A 21,455-nucleotide genomic window follows, 5' to 3' on the forward strand; every position below is an offset into this window, starting at 1 on the left:
GAGCAGCGGGTACTGAGGAAATTTGGCTTAGATAGGGGAGGGCAAGCTGAGCCACACTCTGGGGCACAAGTGGGTCAGGTCCAGGCTAATGGGGACAGGTCTTGAGGCCATTGTGCTCCACGGAAATAAGTCAGTCCCTAAAGGACCGATACCGCAGGACCCCACTTGCAGGACTGAGAGCCCTCAACTCTTAGAGGTAAAAGGAACTGGTGGGTCCCGGGGCCGAGGGATGGATTGGTGGGTTAGTGTCTCATGGGGAGAGGTTCAGTTTTGATGACAAAGTTGTAGTGATCGATGCAGCTGGCAGGTGCAGAATGGTAAACGTACCTGACACCACTGACTTAGACTTGTCATCAAGCTAAGTGCATCAGGGGTATGTGTATTTCCTTACTGCAATAAGGAAAACAGTGAGTCAGGAGGATGGGGCCATCCCGGGTTCCAGGAGGGCCTGGGGTAGGGATCCTTTATCTCAGTTCTCACCCTCATGCTCCGGCCCTTGTTGGAGACTGAGCTCACAGTAGGCACTCAGCGATTGCTTGCTAAGATGCAGTGTGTGCAGATGAGGGCACGAGTGCAGACCCACTTGTAGGCACCAAGGGATCCCAACGGGATGCACATCCAGACGTACCCAGTGCCCACATTTCACAAACACCGGCACAGAAATAGGCATTGAAAAACAAGGCAGGGAGCACCTGGGGGGCCCTGTTGTTGAAGTTTCTGCCTTCAGCTCAGGTCAGGATCCCAGGGTGTCAGGATCGAGTCCTGCATTGGGCTCCCTGAGGAGGGAGCCTGCTTCTCCCACTACTGCCAACCCCCTGCTTGTATTCTTTCTCTCTGTCAAATAAAGAAATAAATCTTTTTAAAAAATTAAAATATTTGCCCATCACTGACACAGAAAAACACCTGGCATGAAGTTGGAACCCTTCACAGCCTCGAATGACCCAGAAGTGATCAAAATGGAGTGACCACAAAGAAAGGCCCTTGGGCATCCAGGCAGGTCTCCTCTGTGCAGGCGTGGGGGGCGGGTTCTGGATGTGGCTGAGTGGGCAGTGCTCCACAGTTTCTCCAGAAGGGACAGGGAAAGGAACATGCTCTGACAGCTCTGCCAACGGCAGTCCCCTGCTGGAAGCGGGTGCAACCCCTCATGAGTCCTGGATGTCCTGGTGATTATTGGGCACAGCCACAAATTTCAGCTTCTTCATGACCTGGGGCCGGCCCAGCCATAGCAGGTCCCACAGGTACTCCGGGGAAAGCACCTTGGTGGGCTTATGTTCCAGCAGGTACCTCTTCAGGTAGCTCTCATTGTGCCACACGTCCTCGACCCCAGTGGCCTGATAGACCACCATCACCTGGTGATAGGCGGAGGTCAGCTGGAGAACCTCAACTACCGACCCCCCCCCCCCCAAAAGCCTCCTGTGTAGTAGAAATCACTCTCGTCTCTGGCAATGTAGGCCCAGGAATGCGGCCGGTGCTCCTAGGTGAAGAAATTGTGGGCTACCCTGAAGAAACCAGGGTGCAGGGTACCAAGAGGGGGGACAGGAACTCCATGCCCACGTGGTAGCTGAACTTCATGGCCATGTTCACACACACCAAGTAGTCTACCTCGTAGAGGAAGTACTGCTGCGAGAAGTTCCTGATAATCTCCATGGGCTGCATGGACACATCCTGCCAGCACGGGCTGAGGGATCCTTGAGATGACCCATGAGTACGCTGGGCATGACTACAGGCAAGTGGCCTGGCCCCTCAGAGCCTCTGGAAGGTGGGCTGGTGATAGCATTGACTTTCAGGATTGACACAGAGTGGGGGGCATGAGAGTCTGAGGGTTGCAGGACACACAAGTGTGTGGTCCTACTGGGGGGACACATGTGGCATGGCCACTGGCTGGTCTGTGAGGACATAGTAGGTTGAACCTGTGTCCCACTATGAAGTGCTTCTCCGCTGTCTACAGGAACAGTTCCAGGAAGACCACCTATCTACAGGGACAGGGGACAGGATGGGATGGGTCACTGCCATGAGGCTGGTGGCAGGACCCCTCAGCTGTTCTAACTAACGTACTACTCTTTTGTTACAGTATGGAGGTGGGGATATTAGTGGAGGTTCTATTGTGTAGGGACTGGGGGGCATATGAGAAATCTCCATCTTCCCCTCAGCTCTGGTGTGATTCTTACATTACTCTAAAAACAAATCTTATAAAAAAAAAAAAGGCATGGAAAAGGTAAATAGCAGAACAACAACAAATTATAAATGATTTTTTTTTGCTGTAAGAAATGACAAAAATTTGTTTATATGTTTAGAACTCAATATGCATGGGGTATGAAAATACTGTCAAATTATGATAAGATGCAAAACATTGACCAGTCAGCCTCAAATGGAAAACACACACACACACACACACACACACACACACACACACACCTGCCCAGTTAATTGTTGCCAATGAGGATGCACAGATTTTTAAAATGTCCACACATTAACTGATTTCATGAAACTTAAGTCTTAAAGGGACTGATTTCATAATCAGGGAGACTACATATGTGTGACGACTTTTGAAATTATTTCTCTATTTCAAACATATTTTGGAAGAAAACCTACTACAAACGTTGGTTTAGTATTTGAGCTAGTGCATGGACATGAGTGTGGGAAACAGTGCAAGCCAGAGGCAAAGAAACGGGGGGGAAGGGATTTATCTCAAAGCAGGAATGTAGGGGGCAGTTTGTGAAAGGAACTTAATGACTGCTTTGCTTTTGATTCCCTGTGTTATGTCTGGTAAAATTAAAAGTTCATCACATTTTAGTTCTTTACATTTTCTTACTTTTCTTAGAACTCACCATATTTCATTCCCATTGAATCATCTGTACATTTGCCATACAGTTTCAAGTAAAAAAAAATATCTTCATTTAGGCCCTTGTTATGTTCTAGACCATGTGCTAAACAGTTAACATGCAAGGCTCTGTTAATTTTCATGAACATGTTGCAAAAGCAGTATTATTAAACTAATTTTAGATGGAGAAACTCAAGCTGAATCTGCATGTGAATCTTACCTATTGGACTCAGAGTTCATTTTACCTTAATAATTGGTCTTTGCGAAGGCATTTTCCCCAAGTAGTGTGTTCTTCAGAAGATAAGGCCCAAGATAAAAACACTCTATGGTCAAATCAGTATGAGAACCATAGTGCACTTTATCTCCTGAAGACTCCCAGTGGCTTAGGATATCAAAGTCCCTGTGAAGTTCTGAAATAAAGAAATCCATTTCATGTTGTTTTTCCGAGTACTTCACAAACTTAAGTCGCTGTCAAAGAAGTGTGTGTGTGTGTGTGTGTGTGTGTGTGTAACATTTAACATTCCAGGACATACTTTGAGAAACTTTGTCTTAGAGTATACTGAGAGAGCCTTATTAATCTGAACTCAACTCATTTAGAATCCAGAAATATAAAGCTTCTTATAAGAGCTCAAATCTATGTTTGTCACAATGAGGGTCATGACTCACTGGGTCACGAAAGCAACAAAGTCGATTCCGACCAGTACTCGAGCGGGGGACCCAGAAAACAATTAAGATAGAAAATACCAGAATTGTTGTGTGTAGCACGTACTGAATCATGAAAATTTTACTGGGTCACAATGCAAAGTACATTTCTCTCTGTGGTCATGGCCCCAAATGTCCGAAGCCACTGTTCTCATGAAAGTCATATGAATTGCTTGTTGCACCATTTGTGATGACAGATGCTGGCACTTTGTAAAATTTAACACAAAAAGGACTAGTGTAATGCCATGGTTAAAGACAGTATTTGTTATTACTTCAAATCAGAATTTTTAGAGCTGAAATATCTCGTGGGGGAAAACCAAAATAGTTTGGTGGCTTGTCAAGTTCAAACAGACCAAGCTGGGCCTAGAACCCTGGTTTTCTGACTTGTACTTCCCTATCCTTTTATTTGTCAGTGTAAATTGATGTAGGTTTTACTCATAGAACATGAGGATTCTCTTTCTTTCTTTTTTCTTTTCTTTTTCTTTTTTTCTTTCTTTCTTTTTCCTTTTTTTTTTTTAGATTTTATTTATTTGTCAGAGAGAAAGAGAGAGAAAGGCAGAGGAAGATGCAGGCTGCACTTAGCAAGGAGCAATGCAGGACTCACGGAAGGACCCCGGAATCCTGACCTGAGCCACCCAAGCATCCCAAAGATTATTATTACTTTTTTTTAAATGAATAAGAAAACTGGGTATAAAATTCAGCAGATCATTCCCGGATAGAAAGTCAAGGACTGGTTACAAACATGCTGAAGGGAAAAAGTAACTTAGCAGATTTCAGGGTTGGGGTCTAATTACAATTCCACCCCAAACTAACCTAATACCCTATTGGGGGTCTTTAGGTTATCTGGCCATTCCGGTATCTGGTTTCTGGATTGTACATATAAGCATCCCCTACACATGATTTTGAAAAGACTTAGCAGATAACACACCGGTGACCACAGAATCTTGCTAGGTGTAAGTTAAAGAGGCAACCCTTGAATAATGAATCAAAGATTAAGAAACCTCCAGATTCTGTGCCATTTTTAAAGAAGAAAAGGAACTATGATTTACCGAAAAATCCCTTAGCAAAATACTATCTTCTACACATTTTATCCTAGGTGGACCTTCTCAAGCCTCCAGCTGAAGCTCTGAGGATTAGATGAGAAGTTGTGCCTGATCGCCCCCATTTCATAGTCCGCTGTGGGGAGGGAGGACCAGAAACTGGTCAGAGGAGGGTGGAAATACTTTCCTTTCCAGTCCTTGGCTCCCAGCCTCTGTCTCCCTCAGGAAGTGACCTGGGATTGGATTCCTTCAGTGTCTTCGCATCTTCTGGGCTCTGGAAACCCAGGTTGGTGTCCTCTCCCGTCAGGAAGCTTCAGCCCCAGGGGGCAGAAATCATTTGATAACCTTATCTTGGAGGGAGGAAGAGACGCTGAGGCCTATGTACTCCAGTAATAAACGGAAGCATTAGGGCGAGTCAAGAACAGACGTGGTATCTTTCCAGATTAATACAAACGAGGGAAGCATACCCAAGAACTGGAAGCGGACATGGACCACCCCCACAAAACGTGGTGGGCGTCTGGGGGGCCTCTCAGGGTCCTGGGGCTCCCTCTGGGGAATCTCTTCCCGGGCTGGAAGGACGCTGGAGGTCCAAGGAGGTGAATGTCCTAAAGTCCAGGAGCGGCCCGTGGACCCTCCCCTTCCTATAATTAACTCAACGCGGGTCCCCCCCGGAGGGACCCGTGGCTTCCCTGGACCGCCCCCCTCCCCTAAGCCCGTCTGGTGGGGGCAGGAGAGGACCTCGGAGCGGGGCCCCTCCGCTACAGGAGCTCCCACCTAGGCCGTTTCAAATCCCGACCCGCCCTGGGGCCAACAGCCCGCGGGATCATCCGCTCCTCCCCACTCCCCGCCGTCCTCCTGCGCTGGCCGCGCCCGCCCCGGCCATTCGGGCGGGCCAGGTGGGCGCGGGCGCGGTCCCGGCGTGACGTGGGCGCCGTGGTGGGAGGGGCCGCCCGGGGGGTTCCGGCCGCCTTATTAGCGCCGGGCGGGTCGCTCCGACCCGCTCCTCTCGCCTCCTCCACCAGCCTTCTCCTCGGCGGAGTCGCCCTCTCGCTGCCTCTTTCCTTGGCTCCCGCTCGCTCCTCTCGCTCGCCGCGACTTCCCCCTTCTGTGCTCCCCGGGCGCCCAAGCATTCTCTGCGCGAACCTCAGGAACCCGTGGTGTTTGAAAAGCCCAGGGAAAGCCGCCTCGGGTAGAGATAGTCGGAAGCGCGGGGTCCCTTCCCCCTCTCCCGGTTTGGGAGGACGAGGTGAGAAGGTGAAGTGGGAAGGACGCCGAGCCGAGGGGCCAGTCTCAGAGCTCAAATTTCATTTTCACTGAAGCAAATCACAGTTGTGTGTGTGTGTGTGTGTGTGTGTGTTTTGAGATTCTGCATTTTTTTTCCTTCCTTCCTTCCTTTCTTTCTTTCTTTTTTTTTTTTTTTAAAGAAACTTATTTTGGGGGGTTTGCTCTGGGCATTGGCTTCGCCCAGTTGTTGAAAACTGAACTCGACTCGTGATGGTTCTCCCGTCACTCTGGTTGATAGCAGCCGCTCTGGTAGAGGTTAGGACTTCAGCTGATGCACAAGTAAGTGGAAAATAATAACAATAAAAACTCAAACCCAACCTTTTCCCAAAAAAGTTCCTCCCCTCTTTCCCCTCCTCTCTTCCCTCCTCCCCCCTCCCACCCTTCCCCGTTATCCTGCGCCTTCCCGAGCAGCGTCGGAGGGCTGGACGCCGCCTGCGGGGTGTTCTGGGGGCGGGGGGTGGGATTGCAGGGGTGGGTCGCGACTCCCACGCCGGGAGCCCCGGCTCGTCCCACCTAGCGCCCCCCCGCCTCCCGCCGTTGCGGCATTCGTCACGATTCCTGACGACAAAATGCAGCCAATTCGCATCCTCGCCGGACGGTCTGGGTTTCCCGGTTCCGGAGGGCGGTCTGGGCGCTTGAATCCGGACGCTGCGTCCGGGATCCCCGCGCTGCGGCTGCGGCCGCCCGCCTCGGGTTCGCGGCGCTTCCTCTCCTCCGCACTGACGCACCGCGTTTTCGGGCAGCGGGAGGCGGGGGTTTCGGGAAGTCCCCCGGCCCGCAGGGCGCGATCCGGCAGACACGCGCTGGGAGCACCGCGGCCGGGCTGGGGTTTGACCGTTGGGGCTGGGGGCTGGGGTCGCTTCCTGCCCTGCGTTTTCTTGGGCAAAGGCTGGCGGCGCCGCCGCGTTCCTCCCTTCCCCTTCCGCACGGCTCCTCCTCCTTGAAAGCGAAGTCAGGCGCGGCTCCTCGGCTCCGCGGCCCAGCCCCACGCTTTGGAGACTCCAGGTGAAGCCCGATGCTCTCGGAAGAGTCCTGGAGAAGGCTCGCGGGCCCGGCCCCGCCGTCTGTTGTAAATCACATCCGCTCAGGGCCGGTGGGACTTGGGGCACTGACTTTTCCTGTGAGTTGTTGTAGCTTCTCTGGTCTGCCCGGTTCTGACCGTAGGTTAAAAAGTAGAAGATTGCCTGGTCTATTCTTGACCTCAAATCTGATCTATCAGGCCCCCTTTTAGGTTTCTTTTTCACGCCTATGAATACAGAGGCTTTCTTGGCTAATCCGCACCCAGTATCTGAGTTTTAAGAAAAGAATACTGAATGCATTTATTTTTGCTGGCTTTATAAATATTAAAATTAAAACGGCGAAACAATTCCCCGTTCCAAACTGTTATTAATTGGCTCATTCTCTTACTGCAAGAACCTACAAACCAAGGCGCAGCCTTTAGGCACCAGTCCCCATCTCCGGCATCTCCTGATTAGCTCCTGAAAAGCGTTAATGGTAGAAATAAAACGTACAAGGTGATAAGATGAAACCTAGTAACTGTTTCTTTTTACTTTCCCCCTCCTTTACAGGCTGGTAATGAAGAAATGGTGCAAATAGGTAAGCCTTGTTCTCAGATATCTTTCTTATCTTGGTAGAAAGTAGAGAATGAGGTAAGCTAATTAAAATAATGTTTCTGAAATTTCTCCCATTGGTGGTTTAAAAATAAATGTAGTTTAGGATCATCGCTGTTCTCCTCGTCTTTACGGAGGAGGGTCCTAGTTTTCTCAGAGTTAAAGGGAATAAAAATTCTGCCATTGGACTTGTAATGCGACAGTATTTTACTGTCCCTGGACAAGCCACTGGTAGGTAGTTGGAGGATGATGTAGAGTTTGGAAGAAGACATGGAGATACCTCAAATCAAATCACCTCGTGTTGCATAAGGACAAGCACATCTGATTAGAATGGGAGGCAAAGTGTAAGAATGCTATAAAGGAGGGAAAAATGAAAGAGGATAAAAATTTTTCTTTCAAAAGTTTTCCTGCTTTGTATTAGCTTTTTTATGACTTCTCTTATTCTGTATGCTTTCCAGTAACTATCTGCTAAGGTGCAAGATATTGGTATTTTGCACATAATGTTCAAAACTGCAGGATGTGGGAATTATTCCCGTTTTATGGATGAGAAGACTGAGGCTCAGAGAGGATAAGTGGCTTGGAACAGGTCACTCCAAAGTCCACATGATCTTTTTGTTTTTTTTTTTTTGGAAGCTCTTTATAATAATATTTGTTCTGAGTTCAGCAACTGAAAGTCATCTGGCCAGAAGTGAAGCTCCATTCAGAGTTTTTTTATACACATTTAACTTGGATTACTTTAAAGATACATTTTTGTTTTGGCAGAGTATTAGTCTAAATGCTGTATTTGTCAGATGATATTGTGAGGTCACCTTTGAAATGAAAAAGTTTTGAATACCACAAGCATAGATACCTGTCATTGCTTGTGTGTGGTGCATGGGGCACCGTGTTAATTGCTTTGTGCCCATTGTGTCATCTACCTCTCACAAGCACACAGGAGGTAGAGACCCGGTTGTGTCTGTTTCAGATTTGGAAAAATGAGGCTTGGGAGGTTCTTCAGCTCCCAACTAGAGTGCATAGTGGAGAGCTGGGAGGATTCCATACTTGTAAACTAATGGAGGGACCCCAAGACCCAGGCCCAGAGCTGTCCATATGTAGCTGCCTCTAGTCTCTGTCAATGTGCTCCATTCCTGTGCAGTGTTTGGCATTGTTTGAACTCTTCTCCAAGTTTAGGCCTCCTTAGTAAGGTAGGACAGAGGGGAGTACAGAGGGGACTGACCGAGAACTGCATAAAAGATGCAGTGTCTGCGAAGAGACATTTGTTATTTGTAGCTGATAACATTCAGTCATGAATATATATCTTTTAAAAGAAGTATTTTTTAAAAAATCGTCAAACAAGTAGAAAAGAAAACTCTCTTCTTTTTTTATTGGTTAAGCATTTGATTACTTAAACATCCCACCTTTTTGATTTGTAAGTTAAAAAACTGTGTTAAGAGGGCCCACCCTAGGGGCGCCTGGGTGGCTTTGTTGGTTAAGTGTCTAACTCTTGATCTCAGCTCAGGTTTTGATCTCTGGGTTGTGAGTTAGAGGCCTGCAAAAAAAAAAAAAAAGAATAAAGATTACCTATTCTTTCAAAGATTATCCGTTCTATAAAAAAGATTACCCATTATATCAAAGGAATAAAATATGTGCTTTGATTAAATTTTCCGATATTATCATCATGCTCTCCTGTAAGAGGCCCTGAGTTAGACTTTGGTCCAGTCCTTTTGTTAATATAAATACTTCAGTTGCATGTTTCTACAGAGAAGGAGGTGGTACAGGTGTGCTTAAATTTGATAGAGGAAGATGACCAGCAGTGTCGAAGACAGGATAGCAGGGGACTCTTAGATTGTGTTGCTGGAGATTTTCTTCCTCCCAAGTCCCTCTGCTATATAGGGTTTCTCTCTTTTATTACGGTCATTTTTATTTACCATTTTTCAAGTTGGGTGAAGAGAAGAAATAAAGATAAAAATAGGTTTGACATATGAGAATTGTGATAGTGAACATGTAGCTATCATTCGGCTTTGGGAATATAATCATTTATGTAGCTCTTAAGAGGGATTTAAAAATACATTTTAAGAAATCTGTGTATAGGAATGAGATTTCTTTCCCTTGTCCCTACATGTAAAGGTGTTGTTAACCTGAAAGTTGGGTAAAATGTCCTCTTCTATATATAATTAAGTAATTTTTTCCCAAGAATTAATTGAAAAGTGGTTTTATGTAGCTACTTGGAGGTCCTATTTGATTAATGGTACGATAAGGAAAGATTAATAAGGCTTAATTATTTTTATTGGTCTCCAAATTGGATAGAGAGGAGTGCATGGTTCTGAATGACTTCTATAAAATCTCATGTCTTGGGAAGAGACAACTGTAGATTAGTGACAAACTGAAAATTATTAAGAAGCTGAGTTTAAAAAATTAGTTTGCACTGAGGTATACTATGCATGCAGGGTGGTGTGTGTAAGTACACACCTTGCTGACCCTTCAGGAAGGGAACACGCTAGTGAGTGTGACTAGCGTCTTGATCAAAAAGTACAACTTTTTACACCTTCTTAGCACTATCCCCACATGATGGGTAAACCACTCTCCTGACTTCTGACAGGACAGGTTACTTTTGCCAGTTTTGAAGTGTTTTTAATAATATAGTCACACAATATGTGCTTCAGAAAGCAATAAAAAAAATATGTCTAATATGCTTCAGGCCCTAAAGTAGGAAGGCTTTTATTTAGGTAGAGAGAAGGCGGTTGTGATGAGGGCAGGTGAGAATGTATATAGAAATATCACCTATGTAGTGTGTGGATGGGCCTTTTCTTCTTTCCTTCTCTCTATACCGAGTGGAAAAATGCCTTCTTAGTATGTGGGAAAGTATGATTCACCCCAGAGAAAAGGGGCAAATAGGCTTTGAACTCTGACCTACTTCTCTGCTGCTTGGTCAACCAAAGAGGAGCTCCTTACCTCCTACCTGTCTGCACCCACACATACCTACACTCACACATGTATACAGACGTGCACATATGTACATAGAGCTACGTGTGTGTGTATGCATTGTGCATATATGTATATGCATATAAACACACATAAGTGTGTTTCCTGACACACTTGCTTAACGTACTTCTGTGGAGTATCAGAGCATTTTCATTCTGACTCAGAGTATGGCCTTGGGAAGTTGCCTAGGGTAATTGTGGGCAGCTGCCTGGCTGGTCTCATTGGGTAAGGAGTCTTGCTCTGTGACACATTTGGCTCAGGAAATAATCATGGTTCTGTAGAAACTGGAGATGTGTAGAATCTGCGGAAGAATTCTCTGAGCCCTTTGTTGCTAAGCTGCCACTCGGATACTGCATGAGGATCATTAGAAGAAGAATCACTATGACCCTGCCATTGCACTACTGGGTATTTACTCCAAAGATACGGATGTAGTGAAAAGAAGGGCCATTTGTACCCCAATGTTTATAGCAGCAATGGCCACGGTCGCCAAACTGTGGAAAGAACCAAGATGCCCTTCAACGGACGAATGGATAAGGAGCATGTGGTCCATATACACTATGGAGTATTATGCCTCCATCAGAAAGGATGAATACCCAACTTTTGTAGCAACATGGACAGGACTGGAAGAGATTATGCTGAGTGAAACAAGTCAAGCAGAGAGATTCAATTATCATATGGTTTCACTTATTTGTGGAGCATAACAAATAGCATGGAGGACATGGGGAGATGGAGAGGAGAAAGGACTTGAGGGAAATTGGAAGGGGTGGTGAACCATGAGAGAATATGGACTCTGAAAAACAATCTGAGGGTTTTGAAGGTGGGGGTGGGAGGTTGGGGGAACCAGGTGGTGGGTATTAGAGAGGGCACGGATTGCATGGAGCACTGGATGTGGTGCAAAAACAATGAATACTGTTATGCTGAAAAAAATAAATAAATTTAAAAAAAGAAGAAGAAGAAGAAGAATCACTGTGAGGCTTTGGTGTTGGGCTGAGTTCCCTCACTTATCTCTTGGAATCAGGGCATATCTATCTTTCTCTGCCCTATTTTTGTTTCCATGTTTCAAATTCCATTAATTTTTATTCTTAACAAAATAAAGTCACTAATCTTGTTCTCTCAAATATCTAGTTTACTGAGAAATATTGTTTCATCCTTTGCAGGTCTTTATTTGCTTTTCGAGGTTTAGTGTGAGTAACTTCACCATGTCCTTGGCTTATAGTAGGCATATCTATTGGTGTAGACCTTATGAGAGCCAACACTTTGTTGTGATGATTGCTGTATCCCCAGTATATAAAACTGGGCTTGGTACCTCGTGGGACCTCAAATATTTGTTATTCAGTGCATAGATCAAGTAAGCAGGTATTAGATTGGGATTCACCTGTGTTCTGTCTTTTCTTAAATGCTCTTGGTCTGTGACCCTCCCCAGGTTTAATTAGTGCCTAAGAAAATAAGGTAATGGCTCTACAATTAATTATTCAGTCTTATCAAGGCTCCTTGTGACTTCTCTTTTCATTCCACAAAGCGCAGGGAGATAGGTTTATTGGTTTCTTACACTGTTCTGTTTCTGTTCAACAAGATTTGGTAAATTGAACAGAATTACGTGCAGGATACAGAACACCCACTAATTTTGCGCTAATGTCTGCTTGAGATCATTTGCTCTGTTTCAGGCATCAGGGGAATTAAGATAATTTAAGATTAAAATCTCCCTACCCAATTTGCCAGGAACAATAGAAAAGTGTGATTTAAAGGGGTTTAAAGGATTTAAAATTTAGAATTTTAACTACCTATATAACCATTGTTCTTTCTTGTACCTAAAGATCATGCATTTGACGTCATTGATTTAGTTTCTATCCCTCCACTGGGCATCATAATGGCTAATATTAAATGCTTTAAGCTTTGTAGATGAAGATATTATTTAGTGTAACATGTTAATCTATTACTAGCAATTTATTATTACTGTCTAGCTGAAATATTTCTTCCTTATACATTCATTGTTTTTTCTTGCCATTGTACCAAATCATTATAATGTTGCTCAGAAATGTTAAGAAATCCCCATGGTCACTTCTGGTTCCAGAATGATTTTCTCTAAGCATTCTTTGCTTGTGGGTAGCCAAGCCAGATCACCTTGGAAAGCCATTAGGGACAATTCCAAATTGCTTGGTAAAATCATGAATGGTTTCAATATGAAGGATTTGGTTATGCTACTTGGACTGGATATATTGACAGTGATGACTTAGATGGAACTCTCATGCCAGAATTTTGGGAACCTTCCCTTTGTGTTGCTCCAATAGACATCAGCTTTTGCTCCTGAACTGTGATATGTGTATTATTAGGAATTTTTGGATTAATTCTTTTTAATTAGTTTTTCTTCTGAATATAGACGTTTTACATGTGCCCATTATAATTGTCTTCTTTAGTTTTTCTGTATTCCCCAGATTTTTGACAATCTTCTTAAGTACCAAACTGTTACAACTTAGCATATTCTTATTCAATCATCTTTCAGTACCCAGTTTGTGTGGATTATTTTTGTATACCTGTTTTTGTTTTGTTTCCTATTTTAGTATAGTTTTCCATAACATTACACAGTCCTTATAATCTCATTATCCTGATAAACCGTAATGTATGTGCTTATTTCCCTAATGATACATATTTTCTCATGGCAATGAACGTTGCCCCCCAGTGTTGTATATAGATAGCTGCCTGCTTTTCAAATGACTGCTTTAGGAGAAGGCCCTAGAAGCTGATTGCTGAGACAGATGGCTTTTAAAGAAGTTCGTATGATCTGAACTTTTACTAGTGGTATAGGGAAGTGTTGATTTTTAAAAATTTCAGTCTTAATGTAGTTTTATCTCTGCTCTCCCTAAATCTGAGTATAATTTTTAAATATTTGATTTTGCAGCCTTTGAAATATGTAATGAATTAATCATTTTTCTAGTTATCAATCATTAGTTTTCAAATACCCAAAAGTATAATCAATTACAAAATATTCTTGTAAATTTTAGTAGTGCTATGAGAAGATTCATCCATCTCATAGAATTTGAGAGTTATATTGTTCTTTCAAATGGATAGTAAAGCCTGGGAAGAGTTTCCTAGTTTAGGAATCTCTGTTCCACAGGTAATTTATCCATCCTGATTTTCCAAATATGTTTACATGATTTTGCTGAATAACTGTAAATCCTTAGGAGAGATTTTGTGGTCATGTCAGTCTCTTGTTTATCAAAATGATAGCACGATGAATCTTCATGGAATTTAGAATAAATTGTCACCAGCATGAAACAGTCTACCTTGTTTTTGAAGTGACTGAAAAAACAAAACAAAACAAAACATTTAGGAAACTCGTGGGAAGTAAGATAGGATTAAACATATGAATATTCAAATACTGGGATCTTAGATGTTAAATCACATTTCCTACAATCTTTCTTCATATTCAGTATTTGTATTTTTCTATGTGTATATGCACATAAATTAAAAAAATGATTGAAATCATTCTTCAAATGAGCTTGAGTTCTTTTATATGTAAAAATCTTTATTTTACATTTCTTAATCTAAAACATAACCAGCCTATCCAACAGATGACCTATTAATATTCATTGCCATTCTTCCTTTATATGGTCAGGGGCACAGAATCTTGTTCACCGTGTAGTTTACTACTTTCTAGCTGACTTTAACCTCTCAAAGCATCCCTTTCTTCTCTGTAAACATAGACATACTACTACTGCTTAGTTCATAGAACTGTAAAGGATTCACAGAGTGCTGGCACATGGGAGGCAAGCTAGGCTAATGGATAGTAGCTATTATTAGTAGTATATCTTAGTCTTGTTCTTTTTAAAAAGCACTTTCACTTAGTGAGAGCCACCTCATTCTAATCCGTACATTTTTGGTAGGTCTGCCTACCACCATGAATTTCCAGGAACCTTAATTTACTGTGTCAAGGACTTGTAAACTCTCCAGCCACTTAGCTTGCCATGTGACAGCTCTTCGAGAGGTCTATTTTCATGTATTATCTTAATGTTGAGATCTCAGTATAGTATTGCTTAACTCATTGGAATATGGCAGTACAGGGGGCAGTTGGGTAAGGAATGAACTGTGCAGAACAATTACTGCATACAGACTCCATGCAACTTTATTTCTTGTATACTGGACAGAATTCTTTGTTCTTTTCATCTGGTTTATGGAAAGTCCTTTTCAGTTCATTGGGAGAAAGTTCCTGTATTGATCATGACTCCTTTGGATGCAAAGAACGGGAACCTAGTTGATACTTGTTAAGGACAACAAAATTGATCAGGCAATCAGAGTCAGGTATAGCTGAACCAACATCAGAACCAACATCAGGCTCAAGCAACATCAGAAATCCTTCCCTTTCCTCCCCCAACTCTTCTTTCCTTCTCATTTTCCTGCATTCGTTCTATTTCTTTATCAGGATATGATTGGTGGCCCCTCAGGCTGTGGCTGGTATTGTCACCAGCATCTCTAGGCTTTCATTCTGCCTTTCACCCCACTAGACAGAGCACTTGTTTTTTGACAGCCGCTACCCCCACCTTGGGGAGCGAGGTTGATTGGCTACTTGGCTTGAGTCATAAGCTTATCCGGGAAATATTCGCTGTGGTCAGGGGATGCAGTGCTCTGAGTGGCCTGTATTGAGATATTTCACTCTTGATTTACGGGGACTGAGAATAAGGCAGGATGGTTAATCTGAGGGCACACTGGGATGCAGTTAAGGAAAAAGGAGGACATACGCCAGGGAACACACTTGTACTAATGCTGTGGCCTGAGGGCTCCCCAGCACGCTGCTTGGGAATGGGCAGCTGTGGTGGGTAGAATAATCCCCCCCCACCCCAAGGGGTCTGCATCCGAAAAGTCATTCTCCTGCCCTCAGCAAAGGATTTGGAACTATTGTTGGTCTGCTTCCTTAGCAGATCTTGAAAATGCTTATTTGCTTTCCTTCTTGTGGCCAGATTGTTGCATACTGAGAATTTGTACCTGAAAAGGGAAATTGCCTGTGTAAACTCTCTCTTTATAGTCATCAACCAATTCTTGGGAGAGAATCTCCGTGTCTGGGTCGGGTAACAGAGTATGGGTTGTTACAGCTAGCCCGGCCTTCAGGCCCTCGGTTGGCATGGAACCGAAGATCCCTTCTGGTCAGAAACACCAGACTGGGGTGGGAATGGAGATGGGAGAGGCCTGAGAGGTGCTGGAAGGAATCTGAAGCTCACTTCAGTTCTAACTGGATGGGAATGGTCAAGGTGATAATAACCTCGGCTAATTTTTCTTTTATTATATTGTTACAAGATGTACTAAGTCTTTTATGTCCCTTACCTTGTTTGAATCCATTATTATCCTCATTTTACAACCTCTCTGAGCCTTAATTTTGATAATATGCTTGCAGAAACCAAAATGTGCATCACCTCGAAATCAGAATTTAAAGGCAGTACTGACTCCAGATCTTTGGTAATCAGCTGTCATACCCCACCTTCTCCCTTCCTTGCTTGGGAACTCAAACCCTATTGCATTAATCACAAGTGTTCCAATATCTTATGTGCCAGGAATAGCTTTGGGATTCATTAGATCTACTAACAATTGCTGTGATATGTGTGAGCTTTGTACTGTAATCACTTGAAGTCTTAGTGATTCTATTCTCTTGCTATTCTATAGTGTGGTCTTTGTAACATGTTGGGGACATCTGATAACCTCTGGGAGACATTTGGGTATCACTGCACAGCATACTAGATGGATACCAAGCTGCCTGTCCCAGTTGTGAGCTTTTGACATTGAATGTGTGAAGGAATTAAGATGATCTCAGAGTTTGGGCCACAGTGGCATACTATGAAAACATTCTCCCAAGAACCCCACTTCCAAAAACTGCCATTGATTTTTCCCCCCAAAGACTGCTGTATGCAGGGAACACTTAAACATAGTTAAGATACCACACCTTCATCTCAAAGAGCTTAAAATCTCTGAAAGGACAGATGCAAGCATATAACTTTTCTCCCATAGAGATTTTTAGAACTTAATACAGATAGTGCATGATGGCAAGATCTAAGAAGCTTAGACCAGCAGGTGTGTACTCTAGACAAGGTAGCAGGGAAGGTTTCTTGGGAGAGATGGGGCTTGAGATAGGCCGCATAGGCCAGGTTGGAATTGTACAGATGGAGAGAAAGCAGCAGTTCTTTCCCTGGGGGTGAATAGTAGGGTAGGACTTGGAGGACAGACATGATTAAGGTGGGTCTAGGCAGCCCATTAGAATGTTCCAGTAGGCCAAAATGAGAAATGATGTTGCAAAGAAGGTAGCTGACAGAGCGTGGAGGGCCTTAAATGACAGTTTAGTTTTGATTTGGGTTCAGTTATCTGGTCTGCGAGTTTCAGCTTGTTATTTGTGAAGAGAGAGGATTTGATTAGTAGAGGTCTTTAAGGCGATTTCCATGTCTAATGTGGAAAAAACCTGTCAGTTTTCTGAGTCTATTTTATCCTGAAGTGATGATGGGCCACTGAAACTATTCAGAGAGAATAACCTAGTAATATCAACACCTAACATTTATCGAACCCTTCCAATGTGCCAAATAGTGTCCTGAACATTTGGATTAGGTCAGTTAATTTTTACAAGTCTGTGAGTTAAATACTATTACCCTCGTTTTACAGATGAGTACTGACATGGAAGTCTTAAGTGACCAAAATCACAGAGGTAGCAAGTGGCAGAATTAAGGCATTTTACATGTGGGACTTTGAAACAGTTTTCCTGGCAGTAATTCAGATAATATTTTTGGTACAATTTATACAATATTCGGATTTGGTAGTGAGAAATGATGTTGGGGAATTTGGACTTGGCACTTTGAGGTTTGTGGTGTGTGGTGACGAAGACTTGAAGCAATAGAAAGAAATGGGATTAATTTGACAGAAGTTTATAAGGAGAAAACAGTAGGACTTGAATGATATTAAATGGGGGGGGGGATGGATATAAGGTTAGTTTTCTAGCCTGGGGGTTTTGGGAGAATCAGCACATCATGAACAGAAATGGTGAGGTCAGGAAAGCAAGATGAATATTTAGGTGAAAATTAGAGTTTTGGTTTAGATATTTTAAGGGTGAAGAGAATGTATGGCACATTATTCTAGGCAAAGAATTGCCATGTTCAAATTTCAGTGTGAGGGAAGTTCCTTCTTTTCTTTCAACCTGTATTTAGAGAGTGCCTGTTATGTGCAAGTACACCGACATGTGCAAAAGGGCCCAAAGTCTCAGAAATGGTTACAATTTTGAAACTGTGATAAAACTCTAATGCAGCATTAAAATGCAAAGTCTGATCAGCTACAAGGTCTTGACGTATATGGAAACATAGAACATTGCCTCCTCAAATACTTAGATGTAGATTATTTTTAATATTAGTATGTATATATACAGATGTATACACATCTGTCACAAACACACACACACACTCTTTCTCTCTTTCTCCCTCTCTCACAAGAATGTGTGTCTTTGATTCAACCCAAGGAGGAAGAAGCTTTAAGTTAAACTCTCAAATGAGGACTCTAGAGAATTCTCTGACAAGGAGACTTGTTAGTATTGTCATCCAGTGGAGATACGACAATACTTTTCCTTAAATGTAGTTCGAGTTTCTGAGGAGATCCTGAATGAAAACATAGCCCTCTCACTTGCTTGAGGGAACAAGTTAGAAATAGCAGATATAAAGATGTAGTAAGCATATCCTTTACAAACAAGGCCAGGCTCTCACTTTGATAGGAAGTAAGTACTCCAGGCAGCATGTGTCAGGCCCTGCTGGGCTAGGTCAGGGCTTTTGCCCTGTGATGTGAAGGACAACCTGTGCTCCTTTTCAGGATCCTTCCGAGGAAGAAGAGTGGGGAGGGAGGTGCTGAGCTTTGAAAACTTCTTATTTTTTCTACACTTAGCAATCATAGACATCACTCTTTTTTAACTGGGAAAAGGGTGAGCTAAGAAATGGAGGGTCCTAGGAGAGTCAGAGAAAAATCTTTCTTCACAGAGAGCAAGAGCAGGTTAAAGGCTTTCCTCCTCTAACTTTAAAAAAAAAAAAAACTACTTGAGATGACTTCATTGTAAGAAAGAGGCAAAGATTAGATGGCTTTCAAGGTCATTTTTATTTTTGACCTTTATGGATATTCTTTGAATATCTAAAGGAATAGCAGAATGGGGCTGATTTCCTGTTACTTTTTTCCTGCGTATGAGGGGCTCTGTGTCTGCACTCCAGGGGATCTGTTTTAATGACCAGATCCACTTTCTGGTTCTTAGTAGCCTAAATCTAAGACCTAGATACACTGAAATTTTTGATTTACTGGTCAGCGAGAGCTGTGAGAAGTAGAAACAACTTTTGCAAGCACAATTCTGGTTGTAGAGGTATAGACAACTTGTCTAGTTAGCGGTCTTTGATTGCTTGGTGATAAATTGTTATTTGGGGAAAGATGGTGCATTATAATTTTATTTATTTATTTGTTTGTTCATTTGATAGACAGAGGTCACAAGTAGGCAGAGGCAGGCAGAGGGAGAGAATGGGGGAAGCAGGCTCCCCGCTGAGCAGAGAGCCAGATGTGGGGCTCGATCCCAAGACCCTGAAATCAGGATCTGAGCTGAAGGCAGAGGCTTCACCCACTGAGCCACCCAGGCCCCCACATTCTAATAAATACACCCTTGGGCTCAGTCTGCTCTCATCCATTCATTCCTTCAGGTTCTATTTTAGGCATTGGGGAGCAGTAGAAAGAGAATGGATAAAAATCTGTGCCCTCCTGGAGCTTATACACTAGTGGAAGGAACAATAAGTACACATAAGTATAATTTATGGCATGTCAGAGTGAGTGATAAGTTTTGGGTAAAAAATAAAATGCGGAAAGAGGATAGAGTGATGAGATGGATACTGGTCAGGATAGAGCTCAATGAGAGAGGCTCATATTAAAGCAAAACCTGAAGGAACTGAAGAGGAGATCCCAGAGGAAAGCCATCCCAGCGGCCTGGAGATGTGAGAATTCTCAGTACCAGGCTGTGGGACAGAGCAAATCCATTTTACTCTAGGATTGGTTTTGAGGAGAACAAGGAGTTGACCTGTCACTTTAACTACTCTGGCCCTATTTTGAGGATGATGTATAAAGGTGAGGAGCAGAATCAAGAACAGGTATGGGGCTCATTGAAAACTGGGACCCGTGGTTTGGACAAGGGTAGTGGCTGGGCTGGTGGTGAGCTGAGGTCACTGTTTGGAAGGCTGAGTCAGTAGAATTTATTGGAAGATTTGATTTGTGATGTGACAAGAGTTAAGGGTAGTTTAGCCAGGTTTTGGATCTGAGTAGCTGGGAGGATAGCATTGCCAATTACTGACTTTAGAGCGGGGAGATAGGATGTTTACTTCTGGAAATGTTAAGTTGGAGGGCTTAGAGAACGTCCACCTGGGAAGGCAATGGAGTTGACAAGAGAGGAGCCCATGGAGGAAGCTGGGGCCAGAGATAAAGGATTGAAAAGACACTCAAACTCATGGGATGAACTTATCATGCTTCAGAGGGTAGATGCAGAAGAGAGGAGTCCATGGACCAGGTCCTGTGGCTCTGCCGTGTATGCAAGTTACAGAAATCAAGGGATGTAAGAAGGGAGCATGAGGAGGGGAGACCACGGAGGAAAGAGGAGAGCCAGAAGAGAAAGGTGTCCTGGAAGCTAACTAAAGAACTTATTTCAAGAAGGAAGGAGAAATAAGCTGGGTCAGTATCTGCTGAAGCAGCAAGGAAGGAGTGGGCATCTTGACCATTGGTTTCAGCAACATGGGGTCTCTAGTGACCTCAAGAGCCTGATTGGATCAGGCTTGAGAAGGAACAAGAATACGAAGAGAGGAATTGGAGACATCTCTTGTAGTCAACCTTTCGGAGAATTTTGCTATAAAGGGTAATGAAGTGATGGGGTATTAGCCAGAGTGGCATGTGGCATCAGAGGATTTTTATTAAGGATGGGAGATAAGAATGCAGGTTATTTGTTTGCTGGTGGGAATGATCTAGTGATGTGGGGAAACTGATCCAGAAAGAGGAGAGGACAGTTGCAGAGGCAGTTCTTGCAGAGGAGAGAGGGGTTAGGATAAGGTGCACGAGTGGAGAGTTTGCTCCTAGGTAAGACCACAGGCAGCTTCTCCGTAGCGCCTGGAGGAAGATGGACCACGTGTGCACAGATGCCAGTTGGGGGGTGGGAGGTTCACTGCATGTGAGTCCTGTTCAGGTGACTCAGTGACCGCAGTGTGGCTTTATGGTGGCTCCAGCCATTTGTGCTTGTAGAATTTATGGCCCACGAAAACCTTTATATATGAATTGCGGTGGCCCTTCAGCCATCTCTGCTGGTGGTTATATAGTTTCAAATCTTAAAATTGCACATTGGCCGTATTTGAATGAGTAGCTAACTTGCATTTAAGGTTTCAATAACTCACATTTATTGCATCCTCTGCATAATCTCATTTAAACCTTTCACTAGACCTATGAAGTGGGAAGTATTTCTAGCCTCCGGTTAACAATTGACACTGAGCCTAAGAGAAACTGAAGAACTTGGTCAGGGCCACGCACTAACCTAACTTGCTGACTCCTAATGGTGCAGTTCCTTCCTTATCCACCGTCTGTCCTGCTTTGTGAAAGGATTTGGACCTGTGAGGTTTGTAATGTCTGAATACAGTAACTTACCACTGGTAAAATTGAATTTGCTTGTATGATTGTAATCTGAGATGAAAGTACTTTTGATGGCGTTGAACTTTCCCTGCCACCCCCTCCCACATTTTTTTTTTTTTTTTGCTTTCCAAAGAGCAAATTTAAGAGCCTTTCCAATTTAAGAGCGTTTTACAGAAATTTTTGAAACTGCGCTGGAGGCAAAATTGGTTGTCTGGCTGTGGGTAGACAGAACATGGTCATTTTTGTGGTAGTTTTCCTTTATAAGTCAGATCTTAAATTATAAATCGACAGCAAGATGTTCCATCTATTCTGAAGTGAATAAGAGTAGCATGGTCCTCAGTGTCAAAATGATCAAAATTGAATTTTCCTCTTGGCTTCTTGCTTGCAGTGTGTCAG

General features: G+C 43.4%; 1 pseudogene; it reads right to left on the reverse strand.

Annotated features, from left to right (window-relative positions):
* Positions 1 to 1,142: 1,142 nt before the first annotated feature.
* LOC116585763 lies at positions 1,143 to 5,693 on the reverse strand (annotated as a pseudogene).
* Positions 5,694 to 21,455: the final 15,762 nt, after the last annotated feature.

The sequence above is a fragment of the Mustela erminea genome, chromosome 3, assembly GCF_009829155.1.
Source record: "Mustela erminea isolate mMusErm1 chromosome 3, mMusErm1.Pri, whole genome shotgun sequence".
Lineage (NCBI taxonomy): Eukaryota > Metazoa > Chordata > Mammalia > Carnivora > Mustelidae > Mustela > Mustela erminea.